Here is a 16,508-nt window from a genome sequence, read left to right as displayed (position 1 = left end):
AGTTTAACAGCAGCTCACAATCAACTCAAAGAACTTTGCACATAATTTCCCTGGAACATTCAGAAACGATTTCTGTGACTGACATTCCATCTGTATAATGCACAATTATATGGCGAGGACAGAGAAAGTGTAAAACACCAATGATATCTCAAGAAAACTATTTCAGGAAGTTCAGGCTGACTGAACACGTACATCTTGTGGTATTTTGTTTGATTTCCATTATAGAAACAATTTTATTCTGTGGATAGACACAATTACCTCAAGTATGGCAACTATCTCATTAAAATGGCATCATATTTTAGCATAAAATGGCATGTTTTGAGAATTGATAAAGGAGCTAATTCTTTTCTGTCTTTGTAAAAACAGTCTCTGAACAATGGTTTGTGTCACTGTGGAGTTTTTTTGTTTTTAATGTTTTGTTTCCAGACACTGCCGACAGTAGTGCCTGGGAAGATATTACATGTACAAGAAGAATCACGACCCCTCTCTCCTTACACTATATGGAGGCTGGTCATTTGTCCACTAACCTCCTTGCCATATATTCACTCACTCTTTATTCATTGACTGCATTTCTGCTAAGAGTCTGGTACTGTGCTGCACTGACCTTGGGAGCAGAAAGGTGATGAAGGCTCCTTCTCTACCTTTGAGGTTCTCAGTTCAGAAAGGAAAACATGTAAATGGTTAAGTATTAATTCCTCAGGGGAAGGGAGAGAGAATGGAACTACACAGTACTGTGGGCAGAGAAGGCAGGAAGGAACTGACTGGTCTTGAAGGATTAAAAACTTACCAAATGCACTGTAAATTCTTCATTCTCTTGGGGTGAGTCAAGGAACTTAATGAAGGTGCACGGTGTGACAAAGCTTAGGGACAGTTTCAACATGGCCAAGGTGGAGACAAGGGAGAGGATGGAACAAAGGTAATCTGAAAAAGAGTGAGGCCAATAGAAATAAAAACAAAAATGAACAAATGGGACCTAATCAAACTTACAAGGTTTTGCACAGCAAAGAAAATCATAAAACAAACAAAAAACCCGAAAAGACAGCCGACGGAATGGGAGAAAATATTTGCAAATGATGCGACCAATAAGAGTTTAATCTCCAAAATATACAAACAGCACATGCAACTTAACAACAACAAAAAACAAACAACCCAATAAAAAACGTGCAGAAGACCTTCATAGACATTTCTCCAAAGAAGACATATAGATGGTCAACAGGCACATGAAAAGATGCTCAACGTTGCTAATTATGAGAGAAATGTAAATCAAAACTACAATGAGGTACCACCTCACACCAGTCACAATGGCCATCATCAAAAAGTCCTACAAATAACAAATGCTGGAGAAGGTGTGGAGAAAAGGGAACCTCCTACACTGTTGGCAGGAATGTAAGTTGGTGCAGCCACTATGGTACATATACACCATAAAAAAGAATGACACAATGCCACTTGCAGCAACATGGATGGACCTAGAGATGATCATACTAAGTGAAGTAAGTCAGACAGAGAAAGACAAATATCATATGATATCAATTCTACGTGGAATCTAAAATATGACACAAATGACCTTATCTACAAAACAGAAACAGACTCACAGACAGAGAGAACAGATTGGTGGTTGCCAAGGGGGAGAGGAGTAGAGAGAGGGATGGACTGGGAGTTTGGGGTTGGTAGATGCAAACTATTACATTTAGAATGGATAAACAACAAGGTCCTACTGTAGAGCACAGGGAACTGTATCCAATCTCCTGGGATAAACCATCATGGGAAAGAATTTTTTAAAAAAAGAATGTCTCTGTGTGTATAACTGAGTCACTCTGCCGTACAGCAGAGACTGGCACAGCATTGTAAATCAACTAGACTTCAATTAAAAAAAAAAGTGAGGCCAGATTTTGATAGACTTGTTCCCCAGTAGAGAACTTTAGAACAGGGGGACACAGCTTTGCTGAATGGCACCAAAATTTAGAAGTGACAAAATTTTAAAAGGTTATGCAAATTAAACTGTTTCATTTACATAGGACAATGCATGTACTCCTTTGGCAGTATGGGAAAACAAACTGAGATTGGTTCGTACTTCACAGAAAGAGTTAGTAAGATAAAAACACCATTACATGATGCCCCAAAGTGATCATACCCTCCTGTGAGTCATTTCATACATTGAGGATGGTTTGGGTGCTCGTGGTAGAAAAGCCCTTCAGGAGTTGGAAATTGAGGGTGTTTCTGGAAAGCGGGAGTGTCTCAATCTTTTTATTTTATAAAAATGTTTAGTGTAAACGTGTACTAAAGTTATGCATATATTTAATAGAACTGTCCTGCTTTCACTATGATGAAAACGATTCTATTTTAAAGTCCACCATGAGAAAACAAAAGCTGTCAGGTGACATTTTAGTGTGTCACTGTCCACATGGACTGGATAGCTCAGGATGACCAAACAGCCTACGTTTTAACAAGGTGAATAGACCAAAAACAAACAAAAAGGAGATAAAAACGGAACTCAGAGGAAAGGGAAATTTACTCTAAGGAAACCTAGCTCTACTATTTCTTCTTTTATCTTCTAAAGTTGGATGCTTTTTGCTTTAATGTTGAGTCTTTCTTCTTTAAAAAAAAATGACAGAGCTATGTGAACATTATGGTACGAAATATTAAAATGTCATATTTGTGTTTATGGACAAAGGTGAGGAATATCTACTAAACTAAAATCAGCGTGAAGATAAGATGCACTGGATTATCAAATGAGATTCACTCTGAAATCTTACCTAGTATCAAACTTCACTAATAATTCCACATGGGCAGAGCAGTTTTCAGATCATTAATACTTGTAGAATCCTTTTTTGTTTCATCTGACACTCTGATCCAGGTTTAACATATAAGGTCTCTAAGTGATGCTGGTGAAATTGTGGAAGCATATCCTCTATACAGAAGGGAGCAACTAGTTTCATGAACCACCTTTTTTTATACTCAGATATTTCCATCACTTACGTAACATCATCTGGGGAGCCATGTCCCTAAACTCATAAACAATACCAGGTAGACCAGTTACATTCTGCTAAAAGTGGATGCATATAGACTCTACGATAAGGAACGACCGTTTCAGTGATTTGCCAAGAGGTCTGACATTGACAAGCTCACAGGAAGTACTGCCCTGGTCACCTTTCATTCTTTTCCTCAGTGTCCCCAGTTAAAAAAAGACAAAGGATTCCCAGTCTGCCACTAACCCTTTCTTTTCCATGTGTGTTAAGATTATGGCATTTTTTTCCTGCACTATTTAAATTTTTATTTTTTAATTTGAAAACATTAAAAAATACAGAATGAGGGACTTCCCTGGTGGTCCAGTGGTGAAGACTCCATGCTCCCACTGCAGGGGGCCTGGGTTTGATCCCTGGTCAGGGAACTGGATCCCGCGAGCCACAACTAAAGATCCTGCGTGCCGAAACTGAGACCCGGCGCAGCCAAATAAATAAATAAATATTTTTAAAAAAATACAGAATGAGCCAAGGTTTGTGTTCAGATAACTTCAGGAAGTCAAATGAGCTAATAACCGTATTTTAAGACAAGCACAAGAAAGCAATAGTAGAAGTTTCCTGTGGACTTCTTAGGAAGGAATGGGCCCTTGTCTAATACAAAAAGTGGCAGGTAGCTCTGTACGTATCCTATTTGTTCATCCCTACTGCCGGAAGGTCTAGAAATGTCTATATGGCCTTCAAATTTCTTCATGTAAGCACTGGTGATGAAATAATTTCTGATTCTGGGTAAGGCTTTTCACTTTAATAGTTGTTGCAATTTCTTTTCAGTTGTTACTTAGAGAATTTATTCGCCAAACAGTCCACACATGTTTCAGGTTATTATTCCTACAGAGCATTCTTGTTTGGCTAAACCAGAAGAAACCCACTACAACAGTTTCATGCATTGGGAAATAGTATCCTCGCAAACGGTTCCTCTTCCTGCAGTCAAACTGGATATGGGGCCAATGAATCGCCAGACTTCTGACCTAGGAAAAGTTGTATAAATCAATGGTACTCTGTAAATAATATATGAGACTGGATACTCAGTAAGTTTTACATTGAGGTCTGGGAGGGGGGGGCCCTGGGTCAGGCCGAGTAGAGATTAATGAGGTTGTTTACATTTCCTGCTCTGTGGATAAATAACTCAGTATTTGCCAAGGAAGTCACTGATGGAAACAGTAGACTTTGCATTTACGTGTTAGGTATTTTGAGACCATAGTCAATAGAAATTAATTAAGTGCTACCATATCTATAATTAAATATGTCTTTAGGGAAAACTAGAAAAGTCACTAAAAAGGAAATGGAAGAAAAAGGAAGCAACTTCTAAGCAGCAGTAGCATAAATAATGATAAACTGAGTTGTAAATAAGCCGAAACAACAATAAACTAAGTTGTACACACAGCTCCTTCAAGGTATGTCAAGCACAGCCCTGTGTTCCATATATTTTTCACATTCTGTGTCATTCTATCAGTATTTGTTGGGGCTTGTTCCCATAAGGAACGATACTCAAGTCCTCAAGTGGGAGAGTGAGTTTGCCAAAGGAAGGCCCAAGGCTGGTGGGACAGAGGTCTTGGAAGGGGAAGGGGGCAGTTAACCAGAGAGAGTGGTGGAGGAGTGGGGAAAGGATGGTAGTGTGGTGAAGCCAGTCCTGTCTGGGATGCCAAGTGCATGGGAGAAACAGACACATTTTTAAAAAGCTATTGCAGAACTGTGTGATGAATGTCTGAATCTAAGGCCATGAGCATTCACTCAGAGGCCCCAAAGTCAACTACAGGCACAAGCCAAGTTTTCTGAAGAGCATCACATCTGTGATGAAGCAGGAATTTGAAAAGGACTAGATGAAGTGCCTCACAGACAAATGAAAGAGGTTCCACCTCGGGGAAGCTGACGTTGAATTAAGACTTGAAATAGCAGTTGGCATTAGACATGTAAAGATGCAGAGAGAACAGGGAGGAGTGAGTGAAGATGCGACAAAAGATGTCCAGACAGAGGGAAGAACACGCTCAAAGGTCTCACCCTGTAGGGTCAAGACTGGCTTTAACTGAATACGACCTTAGGCTCTCCATGAACTAGACCCTGCCGGGCTGTCAGCATCATTGAGCGTCACCTCTCATCACCCCCCCGCCTGCGCAGCTAAGCTTCAGCCGTGCCGCCCTTCCTCACTCTTCTCTAGATCCAAGAGTAGGAACTTAGCAGCTGCTCGGTTATGGGCCACGAGGGAGAGGATTCCGTGGAATCCCCACGTGGCCCTGGAAGGCTGTCAATCGCTACAGCTATTTTGAAGGGCAATTTGCCTTCCACTCTGCTAAGTGCTTTACAGATATTTTTTGAAGTCTTTGTCTCTGTCCCACAGAGGATGGAATGGTAGCCTACAGAGGTAAAGGGATGGACTTAAAGCCCCATGTCAGAGCTCGCTCCTGAACCCACATCTGCCTGTCTCCAAGCTCTTCTTCTTACCACTGCAGCTCCCTGCCACCAAAGCCGAGATACAAATACAAGTCACACAGTGTTAGGGTGCTTGAGTTTTCCTTATAGAAAAATGGGACTTGCTTATAATGCAAGAACTAGGCACCAGAATGCACATCTATTTTAGAAATAGCTACTGTATACCAACGTTGTACAAAATATCATTGTTGGTATTCCTCTAAGAAATGACAATGTTATGGGGAAACATGCCATGGCATTCTGATTCCTTCACAATAATGCTTTGTGTTATTAAAATGTGTTCTGTAGACTGAACGTTTGTGTCCCCACCCCCTGCCAGCTCCAGATGCTGACATCCTAACCCGCCACGGGTTGGGATTAGGAGGTGGGACCTTTGGGAGGTGATGAGATCATGGGGGTGGAGACCTCAAGAATGGGATCAGTGCCCTTAAACAAGAGACCCCAGAGAGAAGACACAGTGAGTGAGAAGATTATGAGCTGGGAAGTGGGTTCTCACCAGACACTGGATCTGCTGACACTGTAATCTGGGACCTCCAGGCTTCCAGATATCTGAGAAATAAACGTCTGTTTGCTTATAAGCCACCCAGGCAAATGGAATTCTTTCATAACAGCCCAAATGAACTAAGACAAGGGGTTTGGGTTTTTCATGGGTTAGGATACAAACCACCTGTGAAGAAGTTTAGACCAACACCGGGCTTATGTTCCAAATGGATTTAGTTTCTATCCACTTCTAAATCCACAATGGAAAAGAAAGGCACAGATTCCAGACAACGAAGCTAAACTCGTCAGTTCCCCCAATACTGAGCCTGTGAAAAATGTATTTTTACTTCCGTAAGACTTGTTTCTTAATCTTTATAAATTAATGTACACCAATTTAAAGACGCACAAGAAACAGTACAAACAAAAGAGGAAACTGATTAAAAAAAAAGGGCAGTTGGAAAACACAGGAAGAGACTGAATTTAGCTAAAAGCGGGCTGTTGATGTAGTTAGAATCTGGTTAAACAGCGAAAGTGAAACGTCAAACTAAAAATAATTAGCAAACCTACACATTAACTGGGACAGTGAGTTAACCGAACAACACATTGCATACAACTCAGATTAAGTATGTTGTGCTGGTAGGCTGGGAAGAAGTACCAAAATGTAAGAAAGTAGTAAGTTTATAATACTAGCTCCAAATCATAGAAGATTACCTCTAAGGATTTTAATTTTGGAGGAAAAGTGAAGGAGAAAGGCACATTATTAGATTCAATGATTATTTCATACCACAATCTTTGAAATTCTGTCTCAAACACAGGATATTACTATTCAAAATTGTTTTCAAAATATTCATTTCTCTTATTGACTAAATGTATTTGTCTACTTTAAGAAACTGGAAAATTATTTATTTACCTAGGGAGTCAAATGAAGGCAATATTGGATACACATACAGTAAAAACCCAATAAAACAATTACAGAATATCATCTTCATGTTTAGTTACCTTTAAACCTCCCAGATGGTACAATCACTATGAGTGTTGCAGTAATATCATAACTGCACGTGATAAAAATAGAAATGCACATGAGCTATCGTCCTAACAATCTAACCTTCTGGTAAACCTACCTTAAAGATGTTCACCTTCAGCCTAATGATGTATTTATGTGGGTTTGAAATTCCTATGAGCATTAATGGAAGCTCTGATCATTTAATGAATCCAAGAGCAGGATATTAGGATGAGCTATTAGATGATATGTTTAATTTATTCCTAAAATATATAATAATATATAATAATATATTATATTATATATATATTATAACATATAATAATATATATGTCTATTGCGACTGGAGTAATTGGTTGCAATTAAAATAATGAGATATTCTAAATGATTCATGCAATACAAATGCAGAGTGATTTGTAATTTCTTTATCATTTTTATGCTGATACATTTCTTCTTAATTCTAATAAGCTTTTGAGCTAACAGGAATATATTTTGTCATATGGATTATATGCTGAAGGACTTATTTCGCAACATTGCTAATGTGAAAACCATCTGACTGAACCTAAAATATAATGTAAACATGTAATTGGGAAAATACACTTTGGAAAACTGTTGGGAGCTATGTACAACTGAAGACATGCTTATTCTGTGACCCAGCATTCCCACTGCTGGGTAAATATGCAATGTGTTTTTATGTGAGTTCACCAAAAGACACAGGCAGGAATGGTTAGAGGGCCATATTCTGTAGTATTTTTAAGCTACAGACTTTTGAGAATGAAGTTAAGGCCTTGGTTGGGCACTTCATTGCAGAATTATTGCCTAATTATTACTTGTGATTTAAAACAACTTAGTTCAAACTACTAGGTAGAAAAAAAATACAAGGTTGTAGTGTGCAACACAGGGAATATAAACGATATTTTATAATAACTGTAAATGGAGGATAATCTATAAAACTACTGAATCATCTGAAACTTATATAACGTTGTAAATCAACTGTGCTCCAATAAAAAAGTTAGTTCATATCCTTGGTAATATACTTAATACTAGACAGATATTTATTGAATTCTGTGTACACAAATAAATGTATTGATTGCTAATGTGAACACTGCTCTAATTAACTGCTGTGTATGAACTCCTTCAATCCTGAGAGCAGCTTTATGAAATATCGTTGTGCCTCTTTTAAAGACCAGGAAAATGAGGTGTAAAAAGGTCCTTTGTTCAACGTCAAATAAATAGAAAGTGGTAAGTGCTATGAAGAAAATAAATCAGGAAAACGTTCTGGAGACTGACTGGTAGATTTCCTTCATATTGTACGGTTACGGCTGGCTTTTTTAGAGTGGATATATAAACTGAAACCTGAAAGTTAAGGACTCAGGCATGTGGACACACTGGGGAAGATGATTCCAGGCAGAGGGAGCCCTCAGGGATGGGGTCCATAGGCAGGAATTAGCATAGCATGTTTGGGGAACCTGTGGAGCTGAAACCTCGTGCTGGAGGGATGAGCTAGAAGAGGTGAGGAAAGGCAGGTCATGGACGGCCTTTTATGCTAGTCTAGGAGCTTTGCTTCCATCGAAGTGTGATTGAAGTCCTGCAAGGTTTGGAGCAAGAGTGATAATTTATCACACAAACTGTGGAATTTTTGGCAAACTGATACGGGATTGTGTAGGAGTGGTGACTGGGAGACCCCTAGGAAGCTCTTATAACAACAAAGATGAAATGATGGCAGCCTAGAGAAAGCTGTCACTAGTCGAAATGAAGAAAACTGGACAGATCTGGAATACAATTTAAAAGTAGAGTTGACAAGGCTTAGTAATGGAGTCTATGAATGGATGTGGGAAGACAGAAAGAAAGGAATCACATGTGTGAATCCGGGTTCCCATGCTGGTGAGTGACATGGAGACACTGGGGAAAAGACAGTTTGAGGATTGGTGGGTTATGGAAGCAGTAGCTTTATCTTGGATACATTCCTGTTGAGCTGCCCTGTAGGTGTCCAAGGTAGAGATCAATGAGGTAGTTGGATTCAGGATTTTAGGGACGAGGTCAGAGATGAGAATTTGGGAGTCATCATGATGTAAATGCTATATAACACTGCCTCTGGAGACAGCACCGCCAGAGGGAAAATGGGGGCCAAAGTTGGAGCCCTGGGAAAGTCCACCATGAGAACTCAGAGGAAGAGGAGGTGGCAAAGAACGTGAGAAAAACTGTGTAAGTGTGTGCTACCACCAGACATGAGAAAATGTGTTTACAACAGAAATGGTTTGATGAAAAAGAAGAATAACAGCTAAAGAATTTAAAACGCTTTAAAAAATTCTCCAGGTTTAACTTAATAGCAGTCAAAATTATAACAATAAAATATATACACATCTCAAATTTTCATACCAGTCAAAATTATAACAATAAAATATATACACATCTCTATTTTTCATTTATGTGTATGTGTGTGTGTCAAAGAAAGGAATCTCCGCTATTTGAAAAACTTCTGAAAAAAATCTTTTTCACGTAGCATGAGGAGTTTAATTTTCCTGATAGTTGGTCCCGTGAGAGATCTAAGTTCTGAAATATGTGTCTTTATTTTCTTGAGCTGACAGAAAGAAGTCAAGGGCAAGGTCTTTCTTCCAATGTCACTACCATCATCTCTACACCTTCCAAGTTCATCTTTGTTGCTTCAAATCCAGACTGCCTGCCTGACAAATGATGGTACCCCATTACCTGATCTCTGCCATGTCGTTAATTTAGGTTTCCCAGGTGACCATCTCAAATGAATTCCAGATGGCAACTCAGCCTGACGTCAGACATCACAGAGAGGCTGAAACGACACCTGCCTGGCAATTATGCATCTGCTGAAGTTTAGTCAAGATCACCTAAGTTCCCTCCTAAAACAACACCTTGGAATAGGAAAACTGTACAGATTAGCACTAGTTGTGTAAGAGCAGAGTACCTTGGGTGAGGATTCAAGCACAGATTTAACGACTGGTACTTTCCTGATGCATGTCCAAAGCACACGTCACTATTCTCCCTGATGATCAGGGCGAGAGGCACTTCTGGGGGAGACATAGCAGGACACCAAGTCAACAGTGTGCAGAACAGTCAGGTTAACAGCAGCATTCACTGGCTTCTGAATCTACCAGATGTCCCGTCTACATGGACGGTGGCTGGTATCATTCCAGGGCTAAGTTCTGTTGTGACCTTTCTGTGCCTCCTGGCTAATTAACGGGAGCTTGCTGGGGAGACAGGGGCCATGCTGGGCCCTGGGACGTGTTAAAAGGAAGCCTTAGTCCCTAATCTTGACTCTTAGATGAGCATGCAGTGTCCTGCCCTCCATTACTGAGAGCAAGGGCAGAATCTCACGTCTGATCCCCAGTGTCACATCACTCAGAAAACACTGACTCTCTCGTACTTGAGGCAGTACTTCTTTTTCCTCGGCAGGTTTTGATTCCTGTGTCATGCTTTGCAGAAACTGTGCAGTTTCAGCATTGTCATACATGGTTGATTTTACAAAATCACAAGTCAGATCATACTTAACTGTATTTTAGAAATCCTGAAAGGCAAAGAAGAAAGTAAAAGTAACCTATGATGTCTTTACCATACTTATTAATATCTCTCAAGATTCTGAATGTTTTTCCTTCCCTCCTTCTCTCCACCTTCCTCCCTCTTCCGTCTCTCTCTGTTTCTGTCTCTGTCAGATGTGGATGGGGATGTACATAAAGGAGTGTATATAGGGGTCTCAAAGACATAGGTCTTCTAGATATGTACATACATATCTTCCAAAATTTAATTGATTCTATAGAGATAGCATTATAGCCTGTATTTTTCGATTAATATTCTATTTTTGAACCCTTACCCATGAACTTACATGCACTGAAAACACGATTCTTAGCAGCTGCATAATACCCATTTTATGCAGGTACCATGGGTACTTGGGCCCTTTGCTTTTCATTTTCTCACATATAACAACACGGTGTTGAAGATCCTTCTGTGGGGTGACTTTGACCCTGTCTGCGCTTCAGCCAGAGTCCCAGACGTGTGGATGTAGAAGAAGTACTTGGCTTTGTGACATGGAAGAGGATATCCAAAAGGCCACAATATATTAATAGTATCATTGTCATCATGGCCAAGATTAAATAATGAGTATGACTGACTGATGCCCAAATGAGGTAGACTAGGTAGGTCAAGTCCAAATACGTGTCATCAACACATATGCATGATCATTTGTAAAGCAGTATTTACTCCGAGGAAAAAAAAAACCTTTAAGAATCCTCATCACCTCAACCCAGTATAGATGGTGACAATCAGGACCAGACTTGTCTATGATTAAGAGGAAGATTTGGTGCATGGGGAAACGGCAAGGCATGTTTAGAAGTCGGGGGCAACTGATGACGGCTTAATTTCCAAGATACACAAACAGCTCATCTAACTCAACAACAAAAAACCAAACAACCCAACAGAAAACTGGGCAGAAGACCTAAATACACATTTCTCCAAAGAAGACATACAGATGGCCAGTAGGCACATGAAAAGATGCTCAACATTCCTAATTATTAGAGAAATGCAAATCAAAACTACAATGAGGTACAACCTCACACCGGTCAGAACGGGCATCATCAAAAAGTCTGCAAATAATAAATGCTGGAGAGGGTGTGGAGAAAAGAGAACCCTCCTGCACTGTGGGTGGGAATGTACATTGGTGCAGACACTATGGAAAACTGTACGGAAGTTCCTCAACAAACTAAAAATAGAACTACCATATGATCCAGCAGTCCCACTCCTGGGCATATATCCAGACAAAACTATAATTCAAAAAGATACATGTACCCCTATGTTCACAGCACTATTGTCAATAGCCAAGACAAGGATACAACCTAAATGTCCAGTGACAGAGGAATGGATAAAGAAGATGTGGTACATATAGACAATGGAATAGTACTCAGCCATAAAAAAGAATGAAATAATGCCATTTGCAGCAACATGGATAGATCTAGAGATGCTCATACTAAAGAAGGTAAGTCAGACAGAGAAAGACAAACACCATATGATATCACTTATATGTGGAATCTAAAAAATGACACAAATGAATTTATCTACAAAACAGAAACAGACTCACAGACATAGAGAACAGACTTGTTCCTGCCAAAGAACTGAATCACTTTGCTGTACAGCAGAAATTAATACAACATTGTAAATCAACTATACTTCAACCAAAAAAAAGGTGGGGGGGGGGCGGGGATGAGAAATGCAGAGGGTGTGACCTGGCAGGTCTGTTGGCTGCAATCTATTTCTGAGTTAATCTGTGAATAGTTTAGGAACATCTGTCCTTCCAGTTCATTAAGTGAGACTGTCTTTTTTTTTTTTTTTTAACATCTTTATTGGAGAAAAATTGCTTTACATTGTTGTGTTAGTTTCTACTGTATAACAAAGTAAATCAGCTATATGTATACATATATCCCCACATCCCTTCCCTCTTGCATCTCCCTCCCACCCTCCCTATCCCACCCCTCTAGATGGTCACAAAGCACCGAGCTGATCTCCCTGTGCCATGGGGCTGCTTTGCACTAGCTGTCCATTTTACATTTGATAGTGTATATATGTCAATGCCACTCTCTCACTTTGTCACAGCTTACCCTTCCTCCTCCCCATATCCTCAAGTCCATTCTCTAGTAGGTCTGTGTCTTTATTTCCGTCTTGCCCCTAAACTCTTCGTGACATTTTTTTCTTAAATTCCATATATATGTGTTAGCATACGGTATTTCTGTTTCTGACTTACTTCACTCTGTATGACAAACTCTAGCTCCATCCACCTCACTACAAATAACTCAATTTCATTTCTTTTTATGGCTGAGTACTATTCCATTATATATATGTGCCACATCTTCTTTATCCAATTATCTGTCAATGGACACAGGTTGCTTCCCTGTCCTGGATATTGTAAATAGTGCTGCAATGAACATTGTGGAACATGACGCATTTTAAATTATGGTTATCTCAGGGTATATGTCCAGTAGTGGGATTGCTGGGTCATATGGGAGCTCTATCTTTAGTTTTTCAAGGAACCTTGATACTGGTCTCCATAGTGGCTATACCAATTTACATTCCCACCAACAGTGTAGGAGAGTTTTCTTTTCTCCACACCCTCTGCAGCATTTACTGTTTGTATACATTTTGATGATGGCCATTCTGACTGGTGTGAGGTGATTATAGTTTTGATTTGCATTTCTCTAATGATTACTGGTGTTGAGCATCCTCTCATGTGTTTGTTGGCAGTCTGTATATCTTCTTTGGAGAAATGCCTATTTAGGTCTTCGGCCCATTTTTGGATTAGGTTTATTTTTTTTTTTGATATTGACCTGTATAAGCTGCTTGTATATTTTGGAGATTATTCCTTTGTCAGTTGCTTCATTTGCAAATATTTTCTCCCATTCTAAGGGTTGTCTTTTTGTCTTGTTTATGGTTTCCTTTGCTGTGCAAAAGCTTTTAAGTTTCACTAGGTCCCATTTGTTTATTTTTCTTTTTATTTCCATTTCTCTAGGAGGTGGGTCAAAAAGGATCTTGCTGTCATTTATGTCATAGAGTGTTCTGCCTATGTTTTCCTCTAAGAGTTTGATAGTGTCTGGCCTTACATTTAGGTCTTTCATCCATTTAGAGTTTATTTTTGTGTATGGTGTTAGGGAGTGTTCTAATTTCATTCTTTTACATGTAGCTGTCTAGTTCTCCCAGCACCACTTACTGAAGAGGCTGTCTTTTCTCCATTGTATATTCTTGCCTCCATTATCAAAAATAAGGTGACCATATGTGCATGGGTTTATCTCTGGGCATTCTATCCTGTTCCATTGATCTATATTTCTGGTTTTGTGCCAGTACCATACTGTCTTGATTACTGTAGCTTTGTAGTACAGTCTGAATTCAGGGAGCCTGATTCTTCCAGCTCCATTTTTCTTTCCCAAGATTGCTTTGGCTATTGAGGGTCTTCTGTGTTTCCATACAAATTGAGAAATTTTTTGTTCTAGTACTGTGAAAAATGTCACTGGTAGTTTTTTTTTTTTTTTTCCTTGTTTTTGGTGTTACGTGGGCCTCTCACTGTTGTGGCCTCTCCCATCACGGAGCACAGGCTCCGGACGCGCAGGCTCAGCGGCCACGGCTCACGGGCCCAGCCACTCCGCAGCATGTGGGATCCTCCCAGACTGGGACACGAACCCGCGTCCCCTGCATCAGCAGGCAGACTCCCAAACACTGCGCCACCAGGGAAGCCCGCCACTGGTAGTTTGATAGGGATTGCATTGAATCTGTAGATTGCTTTGGGTAGTATAGTCATTTTCAGAACGTTGATTCTTCCAATCCAAGAACATGGTATATCTCTCCATCTGTTTGTATCGTATTTAATTTCTTTCATCAGTGTCAAATAGTTTTCTGCATACAGGTCTTTTGTCTCCTTAGGTGGGTTTATTCCTAGGTATTTTATTCTTTTTGTTGCAATGGAGTGTTTCCTTAATTTCTCTTTCAGATTTTTCATCATTAGTGTATAGGAATGCAAGAGATCTCTATGCATTAATTTTTTATGCTGCTACTTTACAAAATTCATTGATTAGCTCTAGTAGTTTTCTGGTAGCATCTTTAGGATTCTCTATGTATAGTATCATGTCATCTGCAAACAGTGACAGTTTTACTTCTTCCTTTCCGATTTGGATTCCTTTTATTTCTTTATCTTCTTTGATTACTGTGGCAAAACTACCAAAACCATGCTGAATAATAGTGGTGAGAGTGGGCAACCTTGTCTTGTTCCTGATCTTAGTGGAAATGGTTTCAGTTTTTCACCATTGAAAACGATATTGGCTGTGGGTTTGTCATATATGGCCTTTATTATGTTGAGGTAAGTTCCCTCTATGCCTACTTCCTGGAAAGTTTTTATCATAAATGGGTGTTAAATTTTGTCAAAAACTTTTTCTGCATCTATTGAGATGATCATATGGTTTTTATCCTTCAGTTTGTTAATATGGTGTATCACATTGATTGATTTGCATATATTGAAGAATCCTTGCATTCCTGTGGGAAAAAACCCACTTGATCATGGTGTATGATCCTTTTAATGTGCTACTGGGTTCTGTTTGCTAGTATTTTGTTGAGGATTTTTGCATCTATGTTCATCAGTGATATTGGCCTGCAGTTTGTTTTTTTTTTTTTGTGGCATCTTTGTCTGGTTTTGGTATCAGGGTGATGGTGGCTCGCAGAATGAGTTTGGGAGTGTTCCTCCCTCTGCTATATTTTGGAAGAGTGTGAGAAGGATAGGTGTTAGCTCTTCTCTAAATGTTTGATAGAATTCGCCTATGAAGCCATCTGGTCCTGGGCTTTGGTTTGTTGCAAGATTTTTAATCCGAGTTTCAATTTCAGTGCTTGTGATTGGTCTGTTTATATATTCAATTTCTTCCTGGTTCAGTCTCAGAAGGTTGTGCTTTTCTAAGAATTCGTCCATTTCTTGCAGGTTTTCCATTTTATTGGCATAGAGTTGCTTGTAGTAATCTCTCATGATCCTTTGTATTTCTGCAGTGTCAGTTGTTACTTCTCCTTTTCAATTTCTAATTCTGTTGATTTGAGTCTTCTCCCTTTTTTTCTTAATGAGTCTGGCTAATGGTTTCCCAATTTTGTTTATTTTCTCAAAGAAACAGCTTTTAGTTTTATTGATCTCTGCTATTGTTTCTTTCATTTCTTTTTCATTTATTTCTGATCTGATGTTTATGATTTCTTTCCTTCTGCTAACTTTGGGGGATTTTTGTTCTTCTTTCTCTAACTGCTTTAGGGGTAAGGTTAGGTTGTTTGAGATGTTTCTTGTTCCTTGAGGTAGGATTGTATTGCTATAAACTTCCCTCTTAGAACTGCTTTTGCTGCATCCCATAGGTTTTGGGTCGTCGTGTTTTCATTGTCATTTGTTTCTAGGTATGTTTTGATTCTCTGATTTCTTCAGTGATCTCTTGGTTATTTAGTAGTGTATTGTTTAGCCTCCATGTGTTTGTATTTTTTACAGTTTTTCCTGTAAATGATATCTAGTCTCATAGCGTTGTGGTTGGAAAAGATACTTGATATTATTTCAATCTTCTTAAATTTACCAAGGCTTGATTTGTGACCCAAGATATGATCTATCCTGGAGAATGTTCCATGAGCACTTGAGAAGAAAGTGTATTCTGTTGGTTTTGGATGGAATGGCCTATGAATATCAAGTCCATCTTGTTTAATGTGTCATTTAAAGTTTGTGTTTCCTTATTTAGTTTCATTTTGGTTGAACTGTCCATTGGTGAAAGTGGGGTGTTAAATTCCCCTACTATTATTGTGTTACTGTCGATTTCCCCTTTTACACCTGTTAGCATTTGCCTTGTATATTGAGGTACTCTTATGTTGGGTGCATAAATATTTATAATTGTTGCATCTCCTTCTTGGATTGATCCCTTGATCATTATGTAGTGTCGTTCTTTGTCTCTTGTAATAGTCTTTATATTAAAGCCATTTTGTCTGAGATGAGAATTGCTACGCCAGCTTTCTTTTGATTTCCATTTGCATGGAATATCTTTTTCCATCCCCTCACTTTCAGTCTGCATGTGTCC

General features: G+C 39.2%; 1 protein-coding gene across 5 annotated transcripts in view; it reads right to left on the bottom strand.

Moving 5' to 3' along the window:
- The window catches only part of STS (steroid sulfatase), a 552,741-nt gene that overhangs the window by 15,218 nt on the left and 521,015 nt on the right, over window positions 1-16,508 (bottom strand). For 4 of the 5 annotated variants that reach the window (XR_013825700.1, XR_013825702.1, XR_013825703.1 and 1 more), the window contains one exon: window positions 788-921. The exons of the other annotated variant lie outside the window; for it this stretch is intronic. The gene's annotated coding sequence lies outside the window, so the exon portion shown is untranslated. The remainder of the gene's footprint in view (window positions 1-787; window positions 922-16,508) is intronic. 5 annotated transcript variants of the gene reach the window in all.

The sequence above is a fragment of the Stenella coeruleoalba genome (genome assembly GCF_951394435.1).
Source record: "Stenella coeruleoalba genome assembly, chromosome: X".
Classification (NCBI taxonomy): domain Eukaryota; kingdom Metazoa; phylum Chordata; class Mammalia; order Artiodactyla; family Delphinidae; genus Stenella; species Stenella coeruleoalba.
This window is presented reverse-complemented; position numbering and strand designations above follow the sequence as displayed.